Source organism: Pinus tabuliformis, chromosome 1_2, assembly GCF_031772625.1.
Source record: "Pinus tabuliformis cultivar Carrire ecotype Pingquan chromosome 1_2, CPIR1, whole genome shotgun sequence".
In the NCBI taxonomy this organism is placed as follows: Eukaryota; Viridiplantae; Streptophyta; class Pinopsida; order Pinales; family Pinaceae; genus Pinus; species Pinus tabuliformis.
In genome coordinates this window covers 468,957,217-468,979,568 of record NC_142298.1, presented here as the reverse complement: position 1 = coordinate 468,979,568, position 22,352 = coordinate 468,957,217, and the positions used below count along the sequence as shown (strand labels likewise).

The following is a 22,352-nucleotide window of genomic DNA, read 5'->3' as shown; positions in this document are numbered from 1 at the left end:
ATTTTCTTTATATGACACATTTAGCATAGACCTGTATCATTCTACATAGATTAAAAAAAAGAAGGAAAGTATAAAGAGCAGCACAGATTCAACCAAAACATGTTATCCAGGAATTGGATACACCCCAACATCATACCATTTTTCTTGCATTTTGATGTTCACATGAAAACCATCTAGCTCCTCCCACAATCCAAGATTTGATAATTTGTCCGCCTCCGAATTTAGATTCCTGCATATGTGCTGAATGGATGGTTGATTAAGGGAGATCCATATCAATGTGATCTTATTTAGCCAACCCTATAGTGAGGATTTTTGGATAATGACATGTTCTCTCACATAATCAGTAACAACCTTTAAGTCACCAAAAACATGGATGTTTTGTATGTCTAGAAATTTGGTGAACCACAAAAGTCCCCACAGTGCCATAACCTCTGCCTTTGTGTTTGTTCCAAATCCCACCCCCCCAATGTACATGGTATGAAAACTCTGGATGGATATATAAGATGAAACTGCATCCACATTTACAGTCATGAGTAGCTCCATCGAAATAGCCTGCGGGATATTCAATCTCTAGAATTTTTTGTGGTCAGGAGGGCTTTTGTTTTGGAACATTTTGTAAGACAACTTCAATCTTGCTAAGAATTTTCATCAACACATCCGTCCCCAGCTCTATGTGGCTATTGAAAATAATGTTGTTTTGCCACTTCCATATTTCCCAAATGAATATAGCATGGATGAGGCACTGCTGGCCATTTTGGTTGCTCCACCATATCTGTTATAGACATTTTTGTGCCTCGCATCATGGAGCATGGAATGTCAATAATTACAGGGATCCTCAGTCCCTAAACATGTTGTTCTTACCCCTAAAAGAACAAGGTCATCAAACAACAGCACTTCCAATCAGTTCTCCACCTGAAAACACTTCAAAACAGGCTTATTTTGGATCATGTCAGCTGCTTAACTGAGCTTCTGCGCTGTAATGCAACTGTCCCACTCTGTACCTGTGCTGGAATTCAAAAGTAATGAAGGCTACCTGCGCTGGGCAAGATTGGCCAAGTGGCACAGTCATCCTGCAAGGTGTCAACTGCCCAGGAAGCTTCCAAACTGACACTTGGTTCATCAGATTTGCCTTGTGATGAGTAAGAGGTACTTGATCACCATGTGTAAGCAAGGATCTCCAAGTGGACTCAAGAACTGAAGATTAACTGAAGAGGGAGAGGACACAAGGCAGCTTCATGTCAGTCTCAAGCTGACTCATCCTCTCTTCTTCTCTCCTATATATAGAGCTCTTCTATGAGGTCTAAGGAGGCTGGAATTTTGTGTAAAGCAAGGAGGTGCTGTTGGATTACAGTTAGAGCTATTGGGTGATTGTTTTACTAGAGGTGAAGAGGAGAGTTCTTGCTGCTGGGGAGGTGCTGCTGGATTGGAGCCATCATTGGTTGTAACCTTCTCAGAACCCTGTTACTTCTATCAATAAAGTTTTGCATGTTCTCCTATATACTTGTATTACATTGATGTATTGTATTTACATGTATATTTGATTCACTCTAATCCATGCATCAGTTATGAGTACTTGTATCTTGTAGTTTCCTCTCTCGTTTTGTGCAGGGCTTGTGTGTAGCTGGACCGGCAAAGAGAGCAAGGAGCTGGGAACAAGAGACAAAGAGAGAGGATCAAGATCGACTAAGCGAAGGATACTAGGTTGGTTGATCATTTCTTCCCCCTCTCTGTACTTTCATAAAGGAAAACATCAAAGCTTTACTTTCAGTTGTTGCTAAAGACTGTCACCTTTAGAGTAGGGATAGGGTCATCCGCATCGGATACTTTTCCCCACAACAAACTGGCGACTCCTCTGGGGAGCCTAGTATCTTGTTGGTGTTTGTAGTATTTTGCTATTCATTTCTTGAAGAAAAGAGTACCAAATCGAAAAGCTTTTGACTATATCAAAAGCGAAGTAGAGGGACTGCTACTCTTGCTCATTTGCTGAGCAAATTCAAGATTTGAAGAGCTTATCTACAAAAGACTCTTTACTCTTTGTGATAGATCTTCATCCTCTTGATCATACCTTAGCCTGTACTTGACCTATAGCTTTTTATTTCATCAAAAACAGTGCATTTTTGAGCTTTTTATGACCCGGAATTCTTTGTAGACGAAACTCTCGTGAGTCAGTGCAGGCTGTACACAGGCAGCCTGCATTACAGCGCAGGTACTCCCTTCGGGAACTGCGCTGAGAGTGAAATTGGCAGACTAGAACCTGCGCTGGTCCAGTTAGCCGTTGTCTTGCTCAGTCTTCCTATTGTGTCTTGGCCCTGTTTGCACTTGTTTTTGGCTGATTGCTTGCTGGTTATTGTACTTGTTGTAAGCCACTTCTCCTTGACATTATTCCGCCTCAGTTGTGTGATGAAACTGTGAATGTTCTTTCAGTATTTCTTGTTTCAGTTACAGTTTCCCATTGTGAAAAGCGAACCAGTATAGCTGTGGCCTCTTAGATCCTGAACTGTAAAAGTGTCTTTGTGATCTTTTGAGTTAGTTTTATTACTATTGATGGCTGTTTGAGTTTGTTTGCTCTTCACTTTTATGGTTTGAATCTATACATTTCCTGTGTTCAAACAAGTCTATCATAAGGTGTCTTTTTGATTGTGGACAAGCTTGTTTATTTCTACTTGAAATTAGATTCAAAATCATACAACAGTTTCCTTTTTGTCTAGCATCAACATTAAGGATAACGAAAAGAAATACATGCATTGTGCATTTTGCATTTGACTGTATGCTTGACGATTTAGGAAGATGTGCTTTTTAGTGTGTGTTCTTTGATCTGTGGAAAAAGTTGTGTCCTTCTTTTCCCTCAAGTAGATTAAGGTTTTCAAAGTTGAAAGATTGAAAAGATTTGCTTCTCATTCTTAGATTGCATATAGGAAGTTGTATATATACATCTCGTGGCGAACCTGAAAGGCAAACTGTTAAGAAAGATCAACATTAAAATAAACTCAATTTACATAACAACGCTTTGGAATTTAACACAAACATCTAGAGGTCTAGGTAGAGACGTGTTCCGGCGTCGTTAAACATAGTGACTGTCGATCTCTACGAAGGTGGGTGATTCCTCCTGAGAGTCGGTGGCACTAACACGGACTTGAGCTCCCGCGTACCGTCGCGTATATTGGGAGACCCCTATAGGTTTTTATCCTTTATCCTTAGGAAACCGTGTCGGCCGCCCTACTGATCGCGATGCAGTGAACACAGCATTCACGAAGATCGACCACCCGTACCGTAAAACGTATTCTGTGGTTTCGCGAAAGGTTTGGCACACCCTCTGCCTAGATCTCCAGAGCAGTTTCTTTTGGCCTTTTTCAAACTCTATAACTGAAAAAGTCCAACCGAGCATTTGTCACTTCGGGCTCGTTAATACATCGAAGGCGACTAGAGTCATCTTTAGCTTTTTCTCGACTCTTAAAACATGAAAAAGCAAGTTTGTGTCTAAAAGCGTCATTAATAAAATTTATTTTAAAGCGGAACATAATCACCTGTTATTCCCACGTTGATCTTTCAGTTGAAAAGTATGGAGCCCACCAACCAAGGAAGTAACCTTGGCGGAAGTCCAAATCCCTTCTCCTCTTGGGGAGATGTTGGTGCGCCTCATATGGCTACATTGTCGCTTCCAGGATTGACAATCGGCCTCCCTGTATGGCTCTTTTCAACTAATGTAGTCCAGATCGCCACTAATCCTGAGCATTCGAATCAACAGTCAGAACAATCTAGAACTACCCACCAGCCTTCCACTTCTTATGATACTTCCTCTGATCCTTCATCTTCGCAAGGTAGAGCCGGCAAAAGTCAGCCTCCCAAGGAGAAGAAGGAAAGGAAGAAGAAAGAAAAGAAGCAGAAGGAGCCTCTGGCGAAGGCGACTGGGGGCAAGCAGAAGAAAGCTGACAAAAACCCACACACTGCACCGACCGGGCCTAAATCGCCATGTCTCATTTGCAAAGGGATCCATTTCCATCGTGATTGTCCTTGTATTCCCCGGATACTAAGGGACTGGTCCCCAAGGTTGCACAATCCGGTAGCATCAACCTCTGGTTGTCATGTTGATTGCATTCCGTCAACTAGCGAGAGTGAAGGACGAAGAAGGGGACCAAGATCACCCTGTCTATTGTGTGAAGGTCATCATGCCATCCACAAATGTCCATTCTTAGATGAGGCCAAGAGAGTTTTGGAAGATCGCCCGGTGTCACCGGTGCGACTTCCACCTGGATATCAAAAACTCGCGCCTAATCCCTCGATAGCTGAAAATCCGGTTGAACCACTCAAGTGGTCAGCTGAAGTGTCGGTCATTGAGAATGAACCTACTGAATCTAGACTAGACGAAAGTCTAAAGGTCGATACGGCAGTTGGCCCGGTTCTTCCTTCAGAGGTTCTATCGTCCAATGACCCCGTCATTGAGGACCCGTCTTCAAATGACACCGTCGCCGAAGAGTCGTCTTCATGCGACACCCTCACTGATGAGAACAAGGATGACACCATCCAGGTTCTTTTCATCAGCACCGACTCCGATGAGCATCAGGGCAATGCGCCCATTCCTTTATCGCAGGAAGGAACATCATCAGAGTCGTATCCGGCCGTATATTCGGTCCCACCGCCAAGCAACCTGGTTGTATCCTTTGATTGGAATCAACTAGGCAGACCCCGGTTACCAGCCAGTGTACCATTCAGAATCATTGTCCAGATCTATAGAATGATTATGGCTGGTACTATCATTGATGAAGGGGCGTCTGTGAGTATCCTTTCCTCTGTTGCTTGGAAAGCACTGGGTTCCCCGGCGCTTTTACCTGAGTTGAGAAATCTCTCAGGTTTTGATAAAGGAACCAGTCGACCATTAGGGATCCTCCCCGATGTACCTGTTACATTGAAGGGGAAGACCGTCAGGATGAACGTGTTGGTAGTTCAAGGACCCTTGGATTATAACCTACTCCTTGGACGCGACTATATTTATTGCATGGGAGCGATAGTCTCCTCACTCTTTAGAGTAATGTGTTTTCCACATGAAGGAAGGGTGGTCAAGCTCGTAGACCAACTTTCATTTCCAGGATCTCGCATCGCAAATAGTCAAATACCAATCCTAAATGGTCTGTTCACTCAAGATTCGCCTCCGCCCCCGGTCCTCCTTCCCGATGAGCGCGAGTGATTCGGAAAGAAAGACTAGGACCCAGGGGGCATGCACCCTGGTCTGCTTCGGGCAGAAGAAACTCCGGGTATAAGACAGAATTTCCGCAGGAGAACATGACTAGTCCGTACCCCGTCCGTAGGAAGTGGGGTTGTTCTGGAAAAATGATCTTTTGTTAAAGTTATGTGTTTGGGAATCATTCACCTTTGTCTAAAAAAGTGGGCAATGCCCGAGTAGGAATTCCCTTATTACAACAAGTAGTCACCATCTTTAAATTCAAGCCTCGCCCATCGAAACATGTGTTTTGAAGGATAAGCAGGGGCAGTCTATTAAGAAGGAGACCGTATTGTTGTGACAAAGGGTAACCATCTTAGGACAACCCAATGATAGGCACCGCCGAAGAAAGAGATTGATCTGCGGCAGCAAATCGAACCGTCTTTGGAATAATAAGAAAGAGGCAAGCCTCCCTCAATAATACCAATGTTTTATCTTTGAGTAGTGTTCTCCTATTGTCATAAATAGCTGTTTGTTAAAAGTGGGCCGACGGGAAGCCTGAGTACTGCGTAAGACCCCTTAAAATAACGAGAAGACAAGTATCGTTAGCATTAGATTAGCAAGATGACAAATAAATGTGAACACCCAAAGAAAAGCAGAAGTAGGGGAGAGGAGGGGCAGCCTCGAAATTCTATCCTATACCTGGGGGCATGCAAACTTTCTGGAGTGCAAGCTAGGGGCGGTTATTTATCTGGTTTTAAGATTAGCCGTTTCCAAACTTGCATGAAAGAAAGCCTGTGGGGCAAAAGTAAAATTTGCCAAAAGTGAGCACAGCTGTGGTAAGGCATAAGCTCTATAAAAATTGGTCCTTACGAGAGGCGTTCTTCATATGACTGGTATGTCGAGCAGTTTTAGCATATAGTTCATGCTCGTTAAAAAATAAACGCAAATCCGAGCAGTTTTAGGACTGAATTTATGCTCGTTAAAAAATAGAAAAGTGTGAGCAAAAGTTTCCCTCAGAGTTCAAGCTCATGGAAAAAATGAACCGGTAAATAACCTTTTGAGATCGTAAATTCATCAGCCATAAGAACCTTGATCGTGTTTTCATCCATCACCTCCACTGTTCATTTGGCCGATCATTCACTTCCATTTGTGTGTTTACCTCTTTTGAGAAACAGCTGCGAAGAGTGATTTCACCTAGCCATCCTTGTGACACTGCCGTGATTGGAAAATTCCAACCTGTACCTGGAATCTGTAGCTATCCCTGTTTATCACTCGTTCCTCAAAAGACGAGTCTTCTTTCAGCTCTTTTCACTGACTCGTAAAATATGAAAAGTTTGCCGAGTTTTGGCCTTCCAGCTCGTTAAATGACCGGAACGCTATCCCTCCTCTAAATTTTAATCTTTTTGGACCTGAGGGATTATTGCACAAAAGGATCGAGCGCTTGTCTTGTTCGGCTCGTTAAAAGTACCGAACAGCCATCCCTTCTGTATTGTTTTATACTTTTTCGGACTTAAGGGATTTGCTGACGAAAAAGGAATCATGGAGTTAACTTTCTGTACCTTTTCAGACTCTCTAAAAATGAAAAGGACCGAGTTTTCCTTGTCGTTAGACTCGTTAAAATGATTAAATAGCGACAAACTTGTCTTTAGACGAGAACGAGTTTCCCTATCGCTAGGCTCGTTAAATCATAGCGATGGGCTTGCCCGAAGGGCAGGTTATAGAACAAGCATATGTTATCCTCCTCAAGCTTGACAAAAATAAAGAGGTACTGGTCAGAAATGACTGGGGAAAAATTGGGAGAACATTCAAAGTTTAATGGTAGCAAGTCACTCTTGAACATGACACTTTTCCTCCGTATCACATCGGGTTGGGTTGTTTCATTCACCGGTCTCATCACCATGGTCCTCGCCAAACCATCCACATTTGGGGTAATGCTACCGATCCATCGCATCAGTGTCGTTATATGTTCAAGAGGGGTCATTCTGAAAGTGTCAACCGTGTCCCATCCACTGCCATACATTATCCTTCATCCATTCATGATCGCCACCCTGAATCATATGTCACAGTTTGTTTTCACCTCCACTAAAGTCATTAGCTCCGTTCCGTGTCATTGATGTGGGATTCATTAAGGCCCTCCTTTGACGGATCGCTTCTTGTCGACTTCAGCTCATTATCCAAGAAGTTGATCTAGGAACACCCCCATCAGTACTTTGAAGCTTGCATGCCTCAATGGCAAGTTTCTCACTTCCGGCGACAGGTATACATCAATGACCTTCGACCAGAAGATTTTGCGTGGCGTTCGACGCCAAGTCCTTTATTCACGCCACGTGAATTGTACTGCAGTACCTTGAGGGTCATCGTCATTATTGGTGATTCCTCTCGCGCTTGTTAACGGTTTACATTATTGACCGGTAATCAAGCGATGTCTTTCCATGTTCGACTTCAGCGCAATTCTCACATGGATCGACTTGTACTTAGAGTGAAGATCAAACAAGTTTGAAGACCCCGGATCTAGTTTCATCCATCCGGGCTGCGATATATATTCAGGAAATATAAAAGCATTTGCCATGTACATCATTGCAGCAGATGATCATCCTACTCAAAGGATGATAATTTCAGCAGAAAATTATCAGTCTATCTTCAGACGATCGTCTGTCATATGTACCAAAATGTATTTATAAAAAGTTGAGCATGGGAATGCCCGCCTCAGCTAGATCATGAGAATAATGATGAATGAAAAATAATGTATTGTATTGTATTGTATTACAGGGCACTCTCCTCAGTACTGGAACGAACTTCGGATCCTCTAGATAAAGCATTTCACCCGATAAACGGCCTCATACTTTAGGGGGCAACTGTTATAGACATTTTTGTGCCTCGCATCATGGAGCATGGAATGTCAATAATTACAGGGATCCTCAGTCCCTAAACATGTTGTTCTTACCCCTAAAAGAACAAGGTCATCAAACAACAGCACTTCCAATCAGTTCTCCACCTGAAAACACTTCAAAACAGGCTTATTTTGGATCATGTCAGCTGCTTAACTGAGCTTCTGCGCTGTAATGCAACTGTCCCACTCTGTACCTGCGCTGGAAGTCAAAAGTAATGAAGGCTACCTGCGCTGGGCAAGATTGGCCAAGTGGCACAGTCATCCTGCAAGGTGTCAACTGCCCAGGAAGCTTCCAAACTGACACTTGGTTCATCAGATTCGCCTTGTGATGAGTAAGAGGTACTTGATCACCATGTGTAAGCAAGGATCTCCAAGTGGACTCAAGAACTGAAGATTAACTGAAGAGGGAGAGGACACAAGGCAGCTTCATGTCAGTCTCAAGCTGACTCATCCTCTCTTCTTCTCTCCTATATATAGAGCTCTTCTATGAGGTCTAAGGAGGCTGGAATTTTGTGTAAAGCAAGGAGGTGCTGTTGGATTACAGTTAGAGCTATTGGGTGATTGTTTTACTAGAGGTGAAGAGGAGAGTTCTTGCTGCTGGGGAGGTGCTGCTGGATTGGAGCCATCATTGGTTGTAACCTTCTCAGAACCCTGTTACTTCTATCAATAAAGTTTTGCATGTTCTCCTATATACTTGTATTACATTGATGTATTGTATTTACATGTATATTTGATTCACTCTAATCCATGCATCAGTTATGAGTACTTGTATCTTGTAGTTTCCTCTCTCGTTTTGTGCAGGGCTTGTGTGTAGCTGGACCGGCAAAGAGAGCAAGGAGCTGGGAACAAGAGACAAAGAGAGAGGATCAAGATCGACTAAGCGAAGGATACTAGGTTGGTTGATCATTTCTTCCCCCTCTCTGTACTTTCATAAAGGAAAACATCAAAGCTTTACTTTCAGTTGTTGCTAAAGACTGTCACCTTTAGAGTAGGGATAGGGTCATCCGCATCGGATACTTTTCCCCACAACAATATCAACTAGTTCTCCATATCTCCAAGGTTCGATACCAAGAAAACAATTTTGTTTTCCAAGTGTTGCTAGAGTATGGAGACCTCTGAGCATGTTATAAAGAGATGTAGATTGTCTTCTGCAACATTCCCACATAAAACACAGTAACCAGGGCCAGACCAGTTCCTCTTTTGAAGATTCTCCAAGGTCAAGTTCTTGTTCTTCCATACGAGCCATAGAAAAATGGAGATTTTTATGGGGAGGTGCGAGCTCCAAAATTTAGTAAACCATCCATCCCCCAAGTGGTTTGTTTGTAGACAACAAAGTCTGTAGTAAGTATCAGCAACCTCAATATTATCTTCAGTCATATTACCATTCCAGGTAATCGAGTCACATGCCTCGTCACGGTATATACCAGCCAATCTCATTTGAATGCGGATTCTCTCCCAATCAGCCGCATCAGTGCCCATAAGATTTAATTCAGATGCTTTTTTCCAAACTGGGCAATCATTTTCCCAGGCAGTAATGATTTGGTGCCAGAAGAAGATCCCATTACGGTTTAAGCTTTGAATGATGTAGTCCGGGAAAGGGTCCATGTCCATCAGACCCCGAATGTGGTCACGACCTATAATAATATGATGCCCAGTGCCAAGTTTCCAAACCAGCATATCTAGAAAAGTTTTTTCAATCTTAGAGAAACTGCGCCATATGGCAGAGCCAACGGATTTTCCAATGTGGCCTAATCGCAACCAGACTTTGAAGTCCATATTCTTCAAGTATTTTTGGTTAATGACTTGGCTCCAAATACCAGTACCAAATATCCCACGCCATATGGATTTTAGGAGGAGAGCGTGCCCAAATCGTCGTAGATTGAGGATGCCCCATCCATCCATCTTCTTTGGAAGAGTGATGAGATGCAGCTTTGAGAGGTGGTACTTTTTCCTTTGTCTCATGTCGAAACATATAAAATTTGTTGTAATTCCATCAAGTTTCTTTATAATGGCTGCAAGCAATTGGAATAAATGCGCCCAATAGATGCTTAGTTGCATTATCAAAACTTGAACAAGTGTGAAACACCCTCCCATATATAGGCACTTGTGTTCACATCTGGAGATTTTCAAGAAATATTTGTCAACTAGCCATTGCCAGTCCATAATCCTATACTTGCAGGGTTTTAAATGAAAACCAAGATATTTTAAGCCAGAAGAAATACATTCAGAAGTGATACCAAATAAATTAGCAATATATGCAGTGGTCATAGAAATCTCCAGTGCATGCATTATAACCGATTTGTTTTGATTCATTTTGAGACCTAAAGCATTTCCAAATCTACGAAAAAAATGAAATAATTGCAACCATTGAACCCTATTTAGAAGCCCCATAATAAGTACGTTGCCCACAAAAAAATTGACATATCCGAATATTTCTTCCTATCTTAAGAGGAGAGAAAAGTCCCATGGCCACAACATCAGATATGTGCAAGCTTAATCCATCCAATGCAAGAATGAATAAGAGGGGCGATAGTGAACATCCTTGCTGAAGGCCCCTGCCCGCCCTGAAATAAGATGTCGGATATCCATTGATAATTACAGTGAACTGAACGGTTGTGACACAGGCCATTATCCAGTCAATGGCCGGAGGTTGTATACCAATCTTGTGGAGGACCAATCTCAGGTACCCCCAGTCCAGACAGTCAAATGCTTTTTTTAGGTCAACCTTCATAATAGCAGCTTCGAGATTCTTCGACTGGATGGAATGTAAGCATTCCTGTGTCATAGCTACAACATCATGTATTTGGCGATGTTTGAGGAAACCAAATTGTTGTGGAGAGATGAATTTCGACAGGATGGGCTTCAGGCAGTTAGCAATGGATTTGGAGATGATTTTGTAGACTAGATTACAGAGAGAAATAGGGCGGAAGTCAAAGAAAGAGTGGGTGATATGATTTTTTGGGATGAGGGCGATATAAGTGGAATTTAGATGAGGGTGGACAGTACCCAGAATTCGAGATTCTTAAACAAGGTTAACCAAGTTTGACTTAAATAGTTCATAGAAATGAATAAAAATTTCCACAGTCCAACCATCAGGTCCGGGACTTTTGTCACCATGGAAAGAGTGTATGACCTCGTGTATTTTTTCGGTAGTAACAGGTTTCAATAGGCCTCTATTTGCCTCCTCATCGAACATATTTGGATAGTGCTTTACCCCCCATATTAAATCTTCTGGGCTATCCAAGGGTAAATGGCAGTAGGCCGATTTGAAAAATGTCAAAGCAACCCGATTGATTTCTTCTTGTGTTTGGCATTTTGCACCATCCAAGTCATAAATCTCTAGAATAGAGTTTTCTTTTATGGTGGTTGTTTGCATATCGATGAAAAAATTGTGTATTGCGGTCACCCTCCTTAAGCCATGTGGCTCGGCTCTTCAGCTTCCAAGTCGTTTCTCTTATAAGCGGAATTTAAGATCTTCTTTTCTCAAGAAGTTGTATGTAGGATCTAGTGTCCGGTTAGAGCGTATGTGCAATCAACAATGGGCATATTGCATCCAACTCTCATTCAATATCTACAAGTTCTTTCTTGAGTTATCTTTTTTTTCCCTCTCCCACTTCTTAGTAGCCAGTCAAAGGGCCCTTAGTTTGTCCAAAAACAAACCCATATGAGATGTGGTGTTGTTAGACACGGAGTGCCATATATTTTTGACCAGGTTGGAGTAGGATGGGTCTTCCAGCCAGATCCTATTAAATTTGAATGGAAGCCCGCTCCTGAAGTCTTGATGCCTCTAGTGAAGTATGATAGGGCGATGGTCAGAAATATAACACCTAATAATGTCATATGTTACCATTCCAAGTCTGTCAATTAACATATCATGCAAGAGAAACCTGTCAAGCCGTTTTGCAATGTAAGAGTCCCCCGTCCTGCCATTATCCCAAGTGGGTGCAATATTTGATGGGAAGATGTCAACCAGATTGTGGTCCATGATTATGGTCTTTAGCGAATCCGTTATAGGATCTTCATGACAATTGCGACCCTAGTATTTGTGAACCCCAACAGTGCATTTTAGGTCCCCCGCCAGAATGAGGGATGTAAGGTTCAGGAGTTCCGACTCAACCAACCTTTGCCAAAAATGCTCTTTGTTACAAAAAGGAGCATAGATATTAAGGATGTGAATACGACCCAATAAGCTGCGAATGTTCCCTACAAGTAGAATGCCAGCAAAACATGAGAATGCCTGCAGTCGGAAACGATTAGGATCCTAGATGGAAATCAGACCCCCTGAGAGTCCATTTGTGTCAATGGCCTCCATGTGCCAAGCCGGAAGCATTCGGTGAAAATATCCAATTGAATGGAGGTCAGGGTGCATAGTCTCTTGCAATAGTATGATGAATGGGTGATTTATGGAGAATAATTCTTTTAGAGCCAAAGATTTGGGGGCGGCCCCAAGTTCCCTCATATTTAGTGAGAGAATAAAAGTCATCTGTGCCAACTGGTGGGCTGTTGTGCTCCAAGTGCCCGAGTTGTAGAATCAACAATGAGGATGTCTATGAGGGAGGGTGCATCTGAATGACAGGGTGTAGGAGGTTTACGTGGACAACCATGAAAGTGTCGGTTGTCACGTGGCTTTTTCTTCTAGACAGTAATGTTACCAGCTAATGTGGGACTGATGTGTGGTGATGGAGGATCCATTGGTTTGTATATTGTGAGGGACCGAAGGTCCAAGGTATTTTTCTGCAGAAGTTATTCTTAGTTGTTGTCCACCGAGTTTGTGGGAGATGATATTGAAGAGGTTGGGGTGGTAGGGGAGGATTGATTAAGCATATCAAAGGTCGGTATAATGGGGGAAGCACGTGGCGAGGAGAATGCCCGGACATCGCTGATATGAGTAGTTGATAGGGGGTCATTTAGAGTAGGCTGAAGTGGAGCGTTTGGTGGCGAGGATGGGAAATCTTGATAGGGATTAGACTGTTCGATGGGAGAGGTAGGTGATGGGGTCCAAGTCAATCGATGGTGGGGAGGAGGATTTGTGAATCTAAGAAGATTTCAGCAGATGTTCCACAGAGTAATGAGAGGAAAATCTAGGAGGGGAGAGTGGAGGAAAACCAGTGTGAGGTGGTGAACTTTTTCCAAGAGAGGGAGTCTGAGATCTGTCGTGTGATGAATTGCCAACACACCAGAATATATTTCGTTGGCAATTGCTTTGTTGTAGCCTGTTTGCATTTGAAGATCGAGCGCTCCATCGACGAGGGTAGTGTGCCATCAGGTGACCAGTCCGGTGGCAATTCAAACATCAAAAGGGGACAGTAGTCTAGATGCTGAACCAACTTTGAGTCGTTCCAGCATATAGAGATGTGGTCTTGAAAGCCCCCTTTGTCGTTTTTTTCGAAGAGGATCCCGGAAACTCGTTTGTTGGGTGCCCCCAGACAGCGGGGATCCACGTTTACAAATTTTCCAATGGCGTCCCCAATGTCCTGTAAAACCTTCGACGACCAAAATTCAATTGGGAGCCCTGGTAGTTTAACCCAGATAAGAAGTGGAGTATCTCTTAGTGGGTTAAAACCGATATACCAAGAATACAATGCAAGGAAACTGCGGCTTTTTACCCAAGGAATGGATTTAATCTTCTCGAGGTCTTCCTAGCATAAAGAGTGAAAATTGTACCAACCATTTAGCAAACTAACCACCGTAGGCATGGAGTCTAGAAAAACATGCCATTTAGAATGTAACCAAACCCTCTTGTCTGAGCCTTCCATCTCAGCGAAATACCATTTCCCAACCAGAGCATGATTTTGTACACTGTTAATTCTATCAGATAGTTCCTCAAATCCAAAAGTCGGATTAGGAGCCATTTCTGTTATTTTTATGGCTCGAGCGAGGTGGCCAGCAGTCGTTCATTCACTAAGTGTGGTAAAGTGGATGATGGGAGAGTCTGTGACCCCGTGGCCTAGATAGAGGTCCCACAAAAAGCCCGATCAACCGCCAATGTGGCATGAGAAGAGGACCCTCTATATGCCCGTTCAGCCACCATTGTGGCGTGGATGAGGGCAGCAAGAATAGAATTGTCAAAGTCCACTTGTTCCATAAATGATGGGGTACATAGAAAGGATAAATGTAGCCTCGAGAGTGTAGACGCAATTAAACTAGAAGTCAAAGTGGTAGATGGAAGGTGATTGTGTCAGCACTGTGAATGTCTAGGAAATCCCTACTGACAGGTATTACACATCCCAAGGCCTTGGAAAAGGAGAGGATAAGAATAACCCTGATCTGGACACCGCCATATACGTCATATATGAAGTCTAAAATAGGAAGGTAGGTTTATGGGAAATAGAGAAAAAGAATAAAGAAATGGATATAGTCAGAAAGAGTGATCCGAGGTCTGAGAAAGATAGATAACATCTATCAGCGAGAGAGATTTTGAGAGGGTTCCAATACGTGTCAATGCATAGTGACAGGTACTGAATCGTGAAATTTGAATTCGGCGAGTTTCCTTGGATAGTCCGGGTAGTCGGAAATAGTTGCATGAATAAAGGCAGTTTGAAGAGTATTGACAGTGGGTGGGGAAACGGTGAATATAATGACGTAGTCTTTAACGCGACTTTTTGAAAGCTTTTCCGGCGATTTTTTCTGGTGAAAATCCGGCAGTAATTTATTGAAATCGAAGTTTGATAACTAGTTTCTGCACAATAAAAGCGTCCCAGGGGTTTTTCAGGGTGCTGAATCCGAATATGCAGTTAAAAAACCATTTTAACTGCAACAAATCATGATTTCATCTCAATTTCTTCCGCCGGATTCCGTCACCGGAATCTCAAAAAGTCGCATTATAGACAATTCCGAATATAATTAGTAAGATTGGGTTAAATTTAAGCCATCGCAGTAGCAACAGCAGCGACACCCGTGACAGTCCACGAGCAATCACAAAGTTTGAAGCCCACCACGTTGCATGAACGCGAGACAATGAAAGAGTTTATCTAGCGGTGAAATAGGGTGTCGTAGCTGGTCGTTTTGAGGCAGTCAATATCTATTTGAAGGGATTGGGAGCAAAACAGTTTGGAAAAGTCACTCCAGATGAGCATGTGGTCGGCGTCGGGGGTGAAAAAATGGAGATCAGACACTAAAGAGAATATAAGCTGCGATGCATGCAAGGATGAAAATGTGGGCAATTTCCGAGGGATGGAGAGTAGGGGTAAAGAAAATGTTCTAATATAATTGGAGAATCAAACCATCCAGGAAAAACTAGAAAGAGGTAGAGAGAATTTAAGCAAAAAAATGAGAACCGCTCCTGTATTTACGCATATATTCAAAGTTCAAACCAGAGACGATTTATGCAGTATCATGCATGGTCACCCTGGTATAATTGCATCTTGAAGCCTTCAAGTTGCAGCGTCCAGAGGCAGCACAGTTTTTTGGAATCATACGTCCATTTTGTTTTAGTTGTTTTATCCCTGGGCCATAGCCCTTCTGCTGAGAAATGCACTTAGGGGATGCTGATATTTATGAAGGTGACATTGAGAATAGTCCAGAGAATGTGGAGGTTTCGAAGCCAATGCGTGGTTCAATTCATGACGAGGATGTATGAACAGGTCGAATTAAATTTGTAATGAAGATATTTGATTTGTTTCTTTGATTCTTCATTTTATGCGAGGAAAGTTGTGTTCATTGCTACTGAACATACTTACAAAATACAGAGAGGCATTCAATGAAATTGTGGATGGTAAAAGTGAATACATGGCAACAACAGAGTTGTATGGAGGAGCAAGGATTCATTATATATTTTAGTCCATTTTTTATAAGTTCTTAGAGAAGTTGATCCTTGTGATGATATCACTAATGAAGATATCCAAACGGCTATTCAAAATGCTACTGGCCCAAAAAATGCTCTGTTCGTTCCCGAGGTTCCTTTCGAAGTGCAGTAAGAAGGCAGATTATTTATTTATTAGATCCAAGCCTTCAATTTGCTTGTTCTATTTATGATGAGCTGGTAAAGATAGTTCATCAATGTGAAACAATCAAGCTACAACGGTTTTCTATTTTATGTAGACGTCTTGAAGAATTTGTAGGGATCTTTTTATAGGAAGGTGGAGATGGAAGCAAGATACGCCCCAAGCAATAAGACATGCACAAGAGAGCTAATGGAGCCAAATTCGACAGAAAAACAAGAAGAGACAAAGTATTATTCTGATGGAAATTTTGAAGGCACCGGGGTCATTCACTATGGTGGAAACAATTCGATGACCAAATGCCTTGGAACCAGATACGAAAAGAAACAGGATTATTGTTTTGGCAAATCCCACAGGAATCAACGACCTATATTTTTCTTGCTCAGATCCCTGAAATACTGACAACACAAAGTACAAGGAACTTATACCAAAGGGGTGCCCCAGGGAGTGGTTTGGTCGGAACCACTCATCTGCAGATTGATGGCTCATATTTCGTGTAGTCTAATGAGGTGGAAGAATTGTCCGGAAAGTTATGGAAATTCTTGTCATATTTAGAGAAGATCCGGCAAGGATTTTTGTAAATCCAGGTTATAGTTGTTAAACATCAAAATTTTAGCTGTCTTAGACATTTTAGCTATCTTAGACGTTTTTAATGGTGTTAAATCCATTTCTATCATAAAAACACGATTCAAGCACTTCCTCTACAAAAATTTTTGAAATTCTTTTACCCAGATTCCAGTCACTTTTAGGCAATTCCTCCAGGTGATTAGACGAACCCTCATATTTTCCCGACATCACTCATTCCTTATTCCAAAAACTGCGCGAGTGCTCTTGTGGAGATGTTGACGGTTTTCAAAGACAACATGCATTATGTCAACGCGTGCATGAAGATTGACACCTGGGACCCGCACTTCAACTATGATGAGAACCAACTCACCTCCAGGTTGACTTAAGTGACATTTAACAAAGTTGGGCATATGTTTTCATTCGTATTTTATCAATGTTTTGTTGGGATCCAAATTGTATCGACATTCATTCTATAATTCGTAAAAGGGAACAATTATTTGTAATCGTTTTAAGATTTAGTTTTAGAAACTAATTGAAACAGTTAGGTCCATGGAACAAAATTAAAAGACTAGAAATTAGACATTGTGGGGGTGTTCGGATATCAAGGAATTCTCGGAAAGGTGTAATGTGAAATTTTCTTCGAGATTAATGAAATGATCAGTTTGATTTTAACTCTTTGATGCATTGCAATATGTTTTTTTTATTTCTTATGTTTTCTTTTCATGCTTGTTTTTATTCATGTGAGGTTGATGTATGATGCAATTGGTCTTTCTTAAGCATTAACAATTTTATTTATGTTATAGTTTATAGCAGAAAATACGTGGATTTATTCAGAGAACTCCTTAAAAAGCACTACATGGCCTCAACAATCTCATTTTTTTGTTTGCAATGCTTCATTCATCATTGTCTTTTGAGGGTGTAAGCATTGAATTCATTTTGGCCCAATGTGAGAAACTTTGTTTATAACTATTTCTTCTTTCATTTATGAATTTGAAATCTACAATCATTAAAGTAAAGGTCATCCCGGTCCATTATGTTTATCTATGAGTTCAAGTTGACATTACATTCGAGCGTGTTTTGCCTCTGGGAAAATATTTAAATATTTATTAGTTTTGTGGATGTCCTGGGCACTAACCTCCTATAGCTAGGGGTTGTCTCGGAGGTTACAACGCATTCCATGGTTTGATGGGCACTTGATTACTTTATATGAATGAATGAGCTAATGTATGTTGTTGTAGAGAGCGAGAGAGGGAAGTAAGCATTCTTGATGAACATTTGATGAAACTAATGAGAACAATGAACAAATTGTGTATCCATGACTTATAGGTACAATAGTCACAAAGTTTTTGTAAAAACAAATAACATGTGCAAGGAAAGTTAAACCCCATTTCTGTAACTTCATCTTGGAAGTTGGGTCATGCATAGTAACTCTCAACTCGTATTTGTTGAAATATTTAACTAGGTTCGGTCTTCATAATATGTAATGTACTCTTAATTCTTGCATGTTATAAAAAGAAAAAAAAATTATTATTATTATTTTTATAGCATGGGTTTCATGCTCAAGGTCAATTTATTTTAGGTCAAGACACCCACTGTGTGCTTCTAGGGTTTTTCATAGAGTTAAGAAGTCAATAGAGTCATTGTCATATGTAAAAGACCCCATTGGGCATCTTATAACAAGTCAAAAGAATTAATTTGAGTCAAAAGTGTCAAATTACCCCTCCAAGACCAAGTCGGCCTTGGAGTGAAGAAATCATCCTAATTAAGGCTATTTGTCCTCCTTCAAAGGCTATATATAAGATACCATTCGACCTCATTTGAAGATCACTCATTCATTCACTCAAGGAAGCAAGAACAAGAAGGAAGAAGGAAAGCGAAGGTCTAGAAGGAAGACTAAAATTTTATAATTTTTATCCTCTCTCTCTCTCATGCGAAGAAGGCTAGGTTTTCTGTAGCTACAAGATCAAAATCTTCAAGTCATCAAAGAAGGGCCAAAATTGGAAGAAAAGAAGTCTGTTTGGTCACCTACAAGCCTTTGAATAGGAAGCGGCCCAAGAAAATGAAGGAGGAAGCCTAAAGAACCCTATTTCATCGACACGTGTGAAGTTGGAGCTTGTTGCAGGGGGGCAAAAATTTCATACATGCAGTGAGAGTCAAAATTTGTAGTTGGGGGTCGACATTCTACACATGGAAGATATTTGACTTGGTTTGACTTGGTAAAAAGAAGCAAATCCTCGAGAATGTTTGACTTGGTCTTGGAATGGTCTTTGTCTTGGTTTAGAGGTCTTGGAATTTGTCATTTGAAGAATCTATAAGAAGAGAAGAGATTTTTGTGGGTTTTCCTCTCTAGGAGAGGTTTTGGCCATGGCTAACAGCCTATATCTTGTGTCCTTGTGTACTATTGATCTTCATGTTTTGTTAGTTGTTTGATGATAAGAACAACATAATAAGAAGAGAAGAAGATAATGATAAAGAAGAGTAAAAACATATCACAAGTAGTTATCAAGCCTAAGAGACATCACTCGAATTCTAGTCCTATTGTTTTCTCAATAATATTTACCTTGGAAAGTATGTTTAGGTGGGTAAATGTGGGGTGGGATGTTACATCAATAGAGCGTGGTCATATTCAAACCATCATTAGGGAGCACTTCCACTAGTAGAAGACTTCAGCTTCTAGCTAGATTTTAAACTAGACCAAGAATTGCTTCAAGTTTTAGTTCCAGTTGGTGGAAAGCCTTAAACCACCACTAGTAGGGACCTCGAGTTCTTCTACCTCACTTGGTTTGTGGTCTTCCTTAAAACACCTTTTAGAGAGCACATCCAACCATTAGCTTCCATGCATTTTTTTCATTTCAGTGCTCTTCTTGGACTTAGATATATCCTTCAGATTAAGGGGGGGAATATTGGACATCTAATCCGCTAGGGTTATGGTGTGGAGTGTGAGCCATCTAGGGAGTCCAAGACACCTTGGAAGATGAAACTAATGGTCATGAATATTGTATTTCTATTTCTATTATCTTAATGAAAACGTAATTCACACTTAAATTTCATTCTGGTATGCATAATCCAACACCTTCTTAACATTCAATAGATTATACAAGTCTTAGTGGATGTTAATCATCATCATCCTCATCATCAAAACATCAACAATTTCAGTCTCACTGTATCACTTCATGGTTGATATTACAAGCTAGTATGAAGAGATGTATAACTACTTCTGCATTAAATATAAAATAAAATAAAATATTATGATATCAATATTAAGTAACATAATTTCATATTAAGTTTATATAAAGATAAAGTAACTGAAAGTTAGAAAAAAATTACATTTTCATTTTCAAAAACACCTTTCTTAAACAAAACACTTAATTATCTATATTAAAATAACAAAAAAATACTAACCATAAAAAAATATTTAAATATCTACCTTCAATAATAATAATAATAATAATATATATATGCGCTAAAAAATATCATAAATTATTATATATCCCACTACCTAACGAAACAAACATATCAAATTAACTCTCAATTCGGCATAAATATAAATGAATCTATTCAAATTTGATTCAAAAATTCATATAATTTTTAAATTCTGCTTATTGGAACAATTTAGTAAATATCACTCTGAATTATACTTCTTCGAATCTATCGATGATTTTTATATGAATTGTTGTATTGAAGCACAAGGTAATAAAATTTCTTTTGATTTCATTTTCCTTTTAAAATCAGATTTAATCCAATTCATAGGTAAAGCTTTATATAATATAGCTATATCTTGCTTATTTGAAATACAGTCACAATTTTACAGCCTGCGATGAGCCATAATTTGGTTTTGTTGGAATGTTCAAAAGAGACTCAGGGCACAATGCAAAAGAAACTCACGAGGGCACCCGTAGGCAGCTACCTTCCCCATAGAAAAATCCACTAAACATCAATATCCTCCTTAGAACGAAAGCATAACATAAACTAAAATATACTCTATATGTTTATGAGATAGGATTTTGTTAAGGTTATTTTAATTTTAATTTTATTTTATATACAAAGACCTCAAGTTTTGGATGTTTAATTCAGAATTCGGAGGTGGTTTTGGGAAAAATTGTTTTGGGATCAATTTCATATCAATAAAAATAGGTAGCAAAATCTATTTCATATTAATTAACAATTATGTTTGAAATTGAAAAATAATATTGATTATAATTAAAAAAAATGAATATGTTGTAAAAGTAATTAGAAGTAAAAAATTTGTGAATTATGTTTAAATTTTATACTTTTCAAAAATATTTTAACAAAATATTTAAATAAATTACTTGAAAATTTAGGTTAACTAATTTATGTGGATATCAACTTCATATATATTTATATATAGAAAAAAGTTAAGTATTTATGGCTAAATTTTTTATTTAGTGCTATATAAAATATATTTAGCATTAAAAAATACTATTTAAACAATGAAAAATAACACATTGTATTTTACACTGTAATGTTGCTCAAATTATTTTACTTGTAAAAAATTTGTTTCCTTTCCATTTTTAAATATTTGCAATAGAAATATAATTCTCTCTCACCAAACCATTTTTTGGTTTTTTATCAGATTCATTTTTTATATTTTTATATTGTTGTTTAAACATGACGATAATGGAAAGGCCCAATATCCCTTTTAGCCTCATCTCAGAAATCTGGTTCAAAAATGGTCAGAAATCTGCTTCAAAAATGGTCTGTTTGGGAGGACTGGAACACAAATTTAATGAATTGCACTGCAAGTTTAGCTAAGCTTTTCTAAATTTAGAGCACATAATGGAAAATGGAAATTCTGAAGCAACTCTGCTGAAAGAAGACATTGATAAGCTTTTTTCTGGGTTAGGTGGTTTCTCTGCTTATAACATCCACTGGATTCTCCTCATCTGAGCTCGGCTGCAGAGGTTTACATAATTCTAGCTTATGCTTTTCAGCTCCGTGTTTGGTAGAAAAACATATAATTTGATTTCAATTTTCTTAATGCTGATTACACTACAGGAATTGTTGTACCAACCTCACAGTTCTTGAATTATCTTCTTCGGTCTATTGTGTTCGGAAATCTAGTAAAATATCGCAGGAGATGCCTTGAAGCCGTAACGCATTTATCATATTTTAGTTATTTTGAGCTTCTTAACTTTGGTTCAATTTTCCTTTCCATCAAAACTATGGCTACATTGACCCTTAAAAATGCACTACAAAGCTTCTTGATTTTCTACAATAAATGATGTTCCTTATTGATGGAGAGTCCATGCTGACTCCATACAGAGTAAATGTCTGTATTTCCTGTCACTCAGTAGACCTATTGTTCTATATCTACAAAGTTGCAATATTAGATATTGACAATAATTTTGTTTGATTAATATTGTGAGAAAATTTAAATCAATTTAGAATTTTCTTAATTCAAGATTTATTAAGCAATCAAATCTTTTGAGTTGCAAATTTTTTCTCAAGTTCTACAGTCAAAAGGGAAGTTTACAAAAAAAAAATCAATGTGGACCATAAATAAAATGTTTTAATATGCAAAGTTAAGTAAAATATTTCAATATAGAGAGATCTTTACAATATGAGCAAGATATTTTACAAAGTGTTTATAAATATATTAATAACAAAAAAAATACATTTGAATGTGTACAATGTGGGATATAAATAAATTATTTCAATACTAGAATAAAATATTTCAATATCAATTATGTATATGTTATATAAAAAAATTGAAAATAAAATATTTCAATTTTGATGTTAAGTATTCAAATATGAACTATGTATATATTATATAAAG

The 22,352-nt window shown here is 39.4% G+C and overlaps 1 pseudogene; it reads left to right on the top strand.

Annotated features, from left to right (window-relative positions):
• Positions 1-16,122, top strand: part of LOC149206385 (dynamin-related protein 3A pseudogene) — a 31,469-nt pseudogene extending 15,347 nt beyond the window's left edge.
• The last annotated feature ends 6,230 nt before the right edge of the window (positions 16,123-22,352 follow it).